At 36.8% G+C, this 10,267-nt stretch overlaps 1 non-coding gene across 1 annotated transcript; it reads right to left on the bottom strand.

The window, feature by feature from the left end:
- Positions 1-9,756: 9,756 nt before the first annotated feature.
- On the bottom strand, positions 9,757-9,863 carry LOC136207624 (small nucleolar RNA R71). Its single transcript, XR_010676756.1, has one exon. It is a non-coding gene; the product is annotated as a small nucleolar RNA R71 (small nucleolar RNA).
- Between the last annotated feature and the right edge of the window lie 404 nt (positions 9,864-10,267).

Raw genomic sequence — 10,267 nt, forward strand, 5'->3', positions numbered from 1 at the left:
TCGACTTTTTTGCATGATCTTGTGGGGCGTGGTTCTTATCACTTCGCTTGACATGGTTTTGTTTTGAACTTTTGTATTTGGTTATTTGTAAATTTTATTTTCTTCTTTAATAATATTGGTTCGTGTTTGCTTTGATTTTCAGAGGTCCCAACATAGCTGGGATGTCTGGTTTTTACACTCTCTCGCTAACCGACCCTCAATCAAAAAAGTACTAAAACTGAATAATATGATAAAAGAAAAATATTTGTGGAAAAAAATAAGAAAAATATATATACATATAAGGATCAAAAGTGAAATTAATCCAATGATTAAAAAAGTATAAATAAATAAATATATGAACCAAAATAAAAATTAAAAACAAAATGGAGAGTAAAGATAGTAAGATAGAGAAAAGGAAATGTAAAACTTTGGGAGGGGGGGGAGGGGTTTGAGGAACGAGATTAGAGGAGTTAGAGGTAGACCCAAAACTAAAAAAATGGTAAAAAGAATAATTAAATTAATAAAATAAACATCAATAAAAGGAATGAAACCTCTTCTTTTCTTCACATTTTCTAAAAAACGGTAAAGAGGATAATTAAATTAATAAAACAAACATCAATAAAAGGAATGAAACCTCTTATTTCCTTCACCTTTTCCTTAAACCCCAAAAACAAACGTAGTATCTCAATTTAAATGCCTTGAAATTATAAATTTACTATTATCAAAATAAAATTTTAATTAAACTAGTGCTTAATTTTAATTCTTTTTTTTTTTACTTAAATCTAATTAGTAGTTAACCTTTGAAAAATGTTCTTACCATGCGGCTAGGATTTCTCCGAGTTTACCCTAGCATGGGTTGAAGGTTTCTTCGTGTTTTCACCAATTTTCTTCATAATCCGATTTTGTGACGTCCCATACTACTGCTGCTTTTGGTTACCGATTTTCTTCATGTTGTGATCAACACCTGGCTGTTTTCCGGAGATGGAGCATTTATCTAATAACTATCTCAATCTATCACCGGATGAGGAGGAATCAGCGCTGGTAATAATCTCGAAAAGAGAGATGATGCCATTGTATGACCTACGGTGGAGCTGCATGGGTCGGTTTATCACGGATAAACCAATAAACGTGGAAGGGATGAAGGTGACACTTTCCAAGTTATGGAAGTCGGCTAGAGGAATAGCTATCGTGGAACTGGATGGTAATCATTTTCTCTTTCAATTCAACCATGTGTTTGATGTTAATGCAGTAATGAATGGGGGCCATTGGTCGTTTGAAAATAGACTGCTGGTGTTAAAACAAATTACAAGCGAGGAAGAACTTCATAATGTGCAGTTAAATGACATTGCCTTTTGGGTGCACCTACATGACTTGCTTGGGTTATTTAGATTAGAGAAGATTGATGTGGCATGTGGGAAGTATATGAAGGGAAATTAGACAAGGCTAGGCACAACAGAATTATAAAATTTTATCTATTTTATCCATTTCCCTTTTTTCCCAAGATCCGTTAATCGTTATTTCATATAAAGAGTGATTAAACATATGTACCTTGATTGACGAACTATCTACTGTTGCAAACGAAGTGCCCACGAGAATATCACCGTCAATCACGAGCACAAACAAAAACAAAACTAAAACGTTAGTAATCAACCAAAATAGCAACCAAGTGTAGATTGCCTCTAACAGTATCCACACAAACTAAGATACGAATGAAACGGAAGAGATAATTTATCGAATGCGGGACGAGAAGAATTTTCTGTCTTGGAATTCATGTTGGTCGAACTCCCTAGCCAAAGAGGTCTATTTATAGTCTTTTATTTTCCTAACTCTAATCCCATTAGGTTTAGTTAATTAGATTTCTAATCACATTAAGTTTTCTAATTAGATAATAAAAATGATTTATCAATATTATCTATATCTATATCTTAATATAAATATAATTAATAAATACAATCCTAATCCCATTAGAATATTTAATTAAGTTAGGATAATAATTTAGATATATAGTCACATTATACTATCTAATTAGCATTATCCCTTTAATTGATTTAACCATAAATATAATCTAATTACATTTATCTAAATAAATCAATTTAATCCATCTTAATTTTAACACTATAATTTTCGGCCCCCTATGTCTCTCCCTCTCAAATTACCATTCCGTCCTCTGGTCTTAATTCTATGTGTGACTCATTAGGTTCTTACCGCAACTAGTCGTATATGTTTATTTAAATTAATTTAACCAAACTACACATAATAGAATGAGTGCGCAGACTGTTTTACTAGAATTGTCACATTCTCCTAGAGCGATAAGAAGTCATGTTGATTCCAACGTTTACCTTTTCGTATTAGGTCTAGTATAGTTTGATCCTTCATCAGCTATATCCTTAGACGAATCTGTAATTATGGAATATGTCAAATTATATATAATTAGATGTCTGTTTTACTTGTCCAGGTAGAATTAACTCTGAAGATATATGTTAAGTGAAATCTCCATGTCTACTTTAATCATATCACCTTGCAAGAGTTTCAATTAATTCTTCCACAAGAGGCCATGGATATATCTCCTATTTATCAGGAGTGATGAATGTTCAATCTAACATTAACTATCCTGCAATTACTTTATGTGATACCCAACGCCTGCTCCCACACACCCTAGGGCTCCCCCTGTAGTGGATCGTGCTCGCACGGAGTCAAAGCATCACACTCATAATCCAGAATCACTAATTAATGTTTATTTGAGTCCGAGGATTACTTATACCTACTAATACCATTTGAGATGAAACATGTGATATTAGATAAATCCATCCATCTTGTTGTCTCAAGTTGGGTCCCTAATCCTAATGAACTCCTTCACCGGATCCACGTAACTGCCTAGATATTTGAATGCCTAAAGCTTATGAGATCAGCTCTCTGTTCACAATAGAAGACATTATTACATGCAAGTCTCAATAGTATTATGTTAATCCCATAAACACATTACTTGACTTGCAAGTTGTTTTAAGTTTATCAGTTTTTTATAAAGTTCAGTCTCACTTCATGCTTGTATGAACACTTTATGATCACTTAAATAAACTTCGAGATTTTTTTTATTTAACTTATTTAGTTCTGATAAAAGATAAATGTCTTTATATAGTTAAACGTACTATATCTTATAAAACAAACGATAATGAACAATTCATTTACAACTGGTTTATATCTTACGATAATTGTCTACAGGACACTAAACCCCAACATCTCTCACTTAGACTAAAGCCAAATTTTTCTATAAACATTCCCATAAAAAATTGTTCATATGACGATCATGAACCTTTTTGGGGTAAGGCCTTCTTTAAATGGATCTACAAGATTGTCCTTGATGGGCACTCTTTTAATTCTCATATCTACTCTAGTTGTTATCTCTCGGAAGAGATAGTAACGACTGATGTAGTGTTTGGATGTATTATGAGACTACGGGTCCTTAGCTTGTGCAACGGCTCTATTGTTAATCCCATTAACAATGTTAGGTACCACGCCTAGTTCAGTAATGAACTTCCATTCCAAACTTCCTTTTTAGCTGCTTCTGAAGCCGATATATACTCTGATTTGGTCTTGGCTTGACTACGGTTCCAAACCACCTACTTTAGACTTCGCCCTATCACGTTCCTCGTGGAACCTTTGACTTTGAGCTTCGGTTCATCTTAGTTGGACGTTCATGGCTGTTAAAGCAGCTTTCATCTCCTCCTTCTAACGATCAAGTGAAGTTTTAACAACACGAGCCCGGTCTTTGGCCTGCGCCCAAGTCCCTTGGACCACAACAAGGCCAACCTCTAGACAACTCAAATTGGCATGGCATTTTGTTGTTGTCTTTTCGGCAGACGCAATTCATTTTACTTTTGCCTTAGGTCATATTGCAAGGCCTCAATCTCCCCTTCCTTAAGAGCAAGAAGCTCGCGAGTCTTCTTCAAATCAATCTCCGCCTAGAGACTAATGGAAATTTGGTGTCTCGCCTCTAATAGCTCCACTTGGTGAAGGGTGTCCTTAAGGCGCTCCCCAACCTCATCACTCGAAGACATGGGCTACGCAAAATAGAAAAAACGAATTGAATAATAGCTCACCAAGTGGCCCAAAGCACGACGCAAGGAAAGATTGGCTAAAACCTGGGATTGTCGGATGTTGTTCAGCTCCATCATTTCCTGGTCACTCGCTCGGGCAAACAAACCAGTTTTCACAGGAATCCGCATCAGTGATATAGTGATTCTGCAACTCAAGGATATTCCAAGTGGGGACCCAAAGGGTACCTAGCCAACCAAAGCTGAACAAAAACAACTGAGCCTAGACGATTGGTAAGATAAAGAATGAAATACAACAACAAACACAAAATCTTATGTTGTATAAACTAAACTGGACAAACTGATTCATGGCTTTTGGGGTTAGAGGGGCCTCAGTAGGAATGAAAAATGGCCCTCCATGAAACAACCTGGAAAATCCCTCCCCATGTGAAGGAACATTAGTAGGAAGACAAAGACTAGGGATCGATGCAACAAGAGAAGTTGAAGGAATATTACCTCCGGGGGCTAATTTGACCCTTTTTGGCGAAGGAAGGGAATCAACTAAGGCACCTTATTTAACGCCTGAATGTGCATTAGCACTTAGTGGAGTCCCACCTTTAGGAGATTGAGCATCATTTAGAGAGGATTTATTCCTCAAAGGACCCTTCTATCCTGTTTCGAGGGAAGTCCTAGCTCCCTCACCAGGCTAAAAAAATTCTTTCTTCCAACAAAACGTCGGCATAATCATCTCTTGATGAATCAAAAGGCACGAGATCTAAAGCTTCAGCATCCCCCATATACTGAGCATCTCCAAGCATGCAAAGCTTCATATTAGGACAAAGGATGTGTGGAAATTTCACTGAGCCACTAAACTGTTTTTCCTCTTCTAAATCATCATCCCAAGGACACATTTGGGAGGTTTTGTTGAAACACCTTTCCACATGATTTTGATTTGACAAAATTATTTAAGTTAATCCATGATTAAGGGGCAATTAAATTTAAGTGCTTTGATTTAATTGTACTAATATGTTTGTTCAATGTTGAGTATAAGTATAAATGAAAACAGAAATAAAAAGTAAGACAGGACGAAGTCAGCATGAGAACACAGCACAAGTTGAGTAGAGTGCAACTCAGCATAATAGAAGAAAAGTCATCTTCAGAACTAATGCTTAAAGATGAAGATGACCAAAGAAGCTGAGTAGAACGCAACTCAGTATCAAAGAAGAGAGGTCTTCCTCTAAACCAAAGCTTGCAGACGAAGCTGACCATGGAAGCTGAGTAAGAGTATAACTCAGAACAAAAGCAACGTCAATAAAGTCAAGCTGAGTATTTGTCAGGACAGCGCGATTGATCCGTTTGCTAAAAGACAAGATCCGACAACTGTCTGCACCAATAATAGAAACCTTGGAATTACGCACAAAGTCAATTTCGAGATGCATGGGTCAACTGTCCGTTAGCTAAAAGACGAACTGGCGCTAGAAGACGAACCTGCCAGAAAAAGACAAGCCTGACGCCTGCTAATTTCAGACGACAGGATTGGCCTGCAAATCTGAAGCTGACCAGAACAATGATGCAAGAAAGAGCCGTTTGAATTCAACGGATAGATCCAGATTCAAATGATTGAGACTTCAGATTTCAACTATAAAAGGACAAGTCCATCACTTGGACTAATTGCTGATTGCCGAAAAACAAAAGAGAAAAAGAGTATATACATACAAAGCACATTCAAACAAGAAAAAGATCTTACACCAAATTTCTATTTCTGTGTAAAAGCTAGATTGATTTTGTAATCATCTAAAGTGTTCTTCATATAAAAAGAACAAGTTTGTATCAATTGTAATAATTGAGAGAGTGGTGCTGAGTACTCGGTTTTAGTACTCAGCGGTAGAGAAATCTAGGTGTTCAGTTATAGCACTTAGTAGGAGTTGAGTAGACGAATAGAGGAAGGTACTCTTGCATATTCAACTGCCTTGTAAACGGTTTGTGCTCTACCTTTAAAGAGCTCAGTATTGGATTGAAAAAGCCCGGAGGGACTCTGGGGACTGGACGTAGGCGGAGAGGCCGAACCAAGATAAGTCTTGCTGAGTAATTTCTAACTCTCTCTCAATATATATATATATATATATATGTGTGTGTGTGTGTGTGTGTGTGTGTGTGTGTGTGTGTGTGTCGCTTGATTAAATTGCTCAGGATATAAATTGTAAAAGCTGACACTGAGTAATCTTGGTGCTGAGTTGGAAGCTGACCTTAAGTGTTAATTCCCAACTCACAAGTAAAACAGTTCTAGTCAGCATCTGACTAAAGCTGTCTTACATTTCTCGGCCGTGCTGACCTAAATTAAGTTAAGTAACTTAAAGAATTGATTAAGTCAGCATAATTAAGTGAAAAAGTTACATTAGTTCCTAACCCCCCCCTTGGAACTAATCACACGGGACCAACAGGTATTCCCCTTCGTAAGGTTATGATTCTTCCCTCCTGAAGCATCCACAAATTTGGTATCTCCATCCAAAGTATTAGGTGCTTTGTTAAGATTAAAATTTAAGAGGACCACCACAAGAAATGGGAACGACTGCCAAAGGTACGGAATTTAGACTTGCAGCCCCAGAAACTGATGGGGTAGCTACACAAAAGATAAAAATGATGTCACGACATATAAATAGCAAACAGTTTAGAATGGAGCACGAAAAGAAACTCGATTTACATAAGGAGTTTTTTATACCGCCCCTCAAGGAGCCATTAGAGCTGTTGGTAGAATGGGAGGAAGGATTAGCCTAGGAAACCCGTCTACACACTGCAGAAATCTACCTCCGCTTCAGCTAAACAAGTAGTGCCTTAACCTCTTATTTAGAATGTCTTTTAACAGCCAACTGATGAGATAACAATTTTTACCACACAGTACTCATGGTCGATTCCTACACACACAACTTCATGAGTTGCAATCAAATGCTTAGATCTCAGAACAATCGTGAGTTACAACCCAAAGACATAAGGACAAAGAGTGAAGCATCATGAAGAACAGATAATCCCAACCAGAGTTTGGGAGCAAGGAAGAAAGCGAGAAGCTTGGAAAAACTTAGGAGAAGCAGAAATGAAATGACAAAAAAAAGGAAGATAAATGCAAGAAAAGGAAAACCAAAAGACTCAGAAGACAACTGAAGCGTCTCCATCGAAGGAATAAACACTAATCATTAAAAAAGACGCCAAAATACAAGATCCTAGAGCCACCACTCAGATGACACATCAACACGACCAGAAAAGGCTCTATGAGGATTCTGAAAAAAATTAAGACTTGGAGCCAAATAACAAAATACACCTCCTATAAAAAATTTATTACAGAATTCTGAAAGAATGTCTTAAAGACCAGGTGATGGGGGACATCTAATATCGGCCTAAACAATATCACGTATGTGACATCATCATTACCCTCATTACGGCCCAAGCCCAAATGCATCTGAAACGGCTCCAGCAGGACAGAAACATTTAATGCGACTTAGGCCCAAACGCATCTGAGACAGCACCAGCAGAATGAAACAATTGATGCAGTCCAAGCCCAACGAGCGATGGCTGTTAAGCCCAAAATATACCTAAAATATCATCAATAATTACATCAGTTTTGCTTCAAATTCATACTATTTATACCTGTTTAGAATACTTTTACTCTCAGATATGTTTCTTTCTTGCAAGGTATCTAAAATATTTGGTAAAATCCAAATAGGAACGAAAAGAGGTTAAAAACAGAAGAAAAACCCTACAAAAGGAGTCGAAGACGACGAAGATCAAACACGCCAAAACGAGGACGAGGACAAAGGTCGAGGAAACGGAAAATACTCCGTGTCGCGACCGAGAATCCTCCATTCTCGGCCGCGACAAGCGTCACCAGCTTTTTCTTTTGACAATTTCGAAGACCAAATAATTGCTCCCCCATTCTCGGCCGAGAATTTGCATTCTCGGCAAGTTCAGAAATTCCTAGAGAGCCATTCACACACATTCATTTTCGACGAAACGCATTCGTTCGGGTGGATAGAAACGTTCCTTCACAACGGATACGACCCTTCACAACAGACACGACACTTCAATCTCGACTCTTCAACATCTATAAATAAAAAGTTGATGCAGAGTTGGAGATATAGAAAAAGAGAAGATTAGTATAGAATTAATGCAGGAATTCCGAGTCAAGCGATTCGGAATTTAGAGTTCATTTCTGTAAAAAGCAATATGATGTACACACATTGTTTACTCAATAATTACAAACACAGTAGCGTTTAGATTTGTTCATATTAGTTTACATTTTGGTAGTAGCCGACCGTATCTCTATTACGAAGTTACAGCGAGAAGATTTAGTAGAGGATCCGCCTCTGAGCCTGACAAACTCTAACGAAACCCAAGGAAAGGATTCACAACCCGTTCACTTGCAAGTCGTCGAAAGTTTCCATGCTTCTTGTTCTCTGTAAACTTGTATCAAATTTATATTTCATCTAATAAAGTTCATTCTATTCGATAGATTTTTATGTAGCACTTTGATAAATGATCCGAAGTGAGTTCTGGTGTTTTCATTAAAACGTAGTTAAATTCAAAATCTTTACAAGGAAACTTTGTTGAACACTTAGGCAAATTGATATCATCAGTAGAGTATTAATTTGGTTAAGGTAGCGATCTAACCCGACCGTAGGAGGATTGACTGCAGTTCAAAGCCCTAAAATTAGAGGAATCAACGTTTATTTCATCGTTATAATTTATACAAAGTTTAAAGTTGTTTTCTTTGCTTAATTCAAACGAATACATTTGTTTACTTTTCTAAAAGAACTAAACGTTTCTGTTTTGTAAATTTATCCCTAAATCAGAAGTATTTTCTAACATTTGTTATACTCTAATCTAATTCTTATTCTAGCAATTTCAAAACCAAATCCGATTTAACGATTTCCATATTATAAACCTTAAAAGTAAATTTAACCAATTCAAAATAAGTTTTTGTTAAAAAACGTTCCCTGTGGGATCGATATCTTTTATTACTACAAGCGTATACCGTGCACTTGCGGAAATCGCTCAACAAGTTTTTGGCGCCGTTGTCGGGGAACGCCAAATTTTTTGACAAAAATTTAGATTTTTCATGTTTTATTTCGAATATAGGTTTATTTATACTTATTCAAAATTTTATATCTTACTTATTTCAAATTACTAACATATTTATTTTTCAAATTCTGTTTTGAAGGTAGTTTCGGTTCGTGCGAAATTTCAAGTTCATGCGCAGTTCTCGAAGTTCAGGCATTCCACCAAAACCGCTAGACCCAGAAATTGAAAAAACGGTTAAAAAGAACAAGAAAGACAAGAAAAACAAAAACAAGACTCCAATCAAAACTAGAGATATTGAGCCAGAAATTATGGCTACACTTATGGATTACGCTAGGCCAGGAGTGGCAGGTGTAACAAACAGCATAGTTAGACCCCAAATAAATGCAAACCAATTTGAAATTAAGCCAGCATTGCTTAATATGTTGCAAAATAATGTAACATTTTACGGGTTACCTAACGAAAATCCTAACACCCATTTGACAAATTTCTTAGAAATTTGCGACACTTTTAAGGTTGCAGATGTGACTGCGGAAGTAATCAAACTTCGCCTTTTTCCTTTTACTTTGAAGGATCGAGCCAAAGAATGGTTAACTTCTATGCCACCGCAACATTTGAAACTTGGGAGCAATTAGCCCAAGCGTTTTTATCAAAGTATTTTCCTTTAGCAAAAACCGCAAGAGTCATAAAAGAGTTAACATCTTTTTCTCAAAATGATAATGAAACTCTTTATGAGGCTTGGGAACGTTTTAAAGAAGTTCAACGTTTATGCCCACACCACCAACTGCCCGCTGAACTTTTAATGCAAACATTTTATAATGGATTGAATCCTACAACTAGAGGTTCATTAGATGCTATGTCTGGAGGGTTATTCATGAAGAAAACATCGGCCCAAGAAAGAGAACTTTTGGAGGAAATGGCAATCAACAGTAGTATGTGGCCCGCGGAACATGGACATATACCAGTGGCGAAACCATCATCCTCAACTACGTCATCGGTTAAAGGTATAGTGAATCTTGATCGAGTTGCAATGTTGCAAGCCCAATTTTCTGCCTTATCGCACAAAATTGATAGGTTTATGGCACCGTGTGATCCTAATGGTAATCCAATCCAAACAGATGTGGATTATGAAGGTATGAGCGAAATTGAACAGGTAAATTTTGTCCAAGGGCAAAACCAAACTAATAACC

This window comes from Euphorbia lathyris, chromosome 9, assembly GCF_963576675.1.
Source record: "Euphorbia lathyris chromosome 9, ddEupLath1.1, whole genome shotgun sequence".
Lineage (NCBI taxonomy): Eukaryota > Viridiplantae > Streptophyta > Magnoliopsida > Malpighiales > Euphorbiaceae > Euphorbia > Euphorbia lathyris.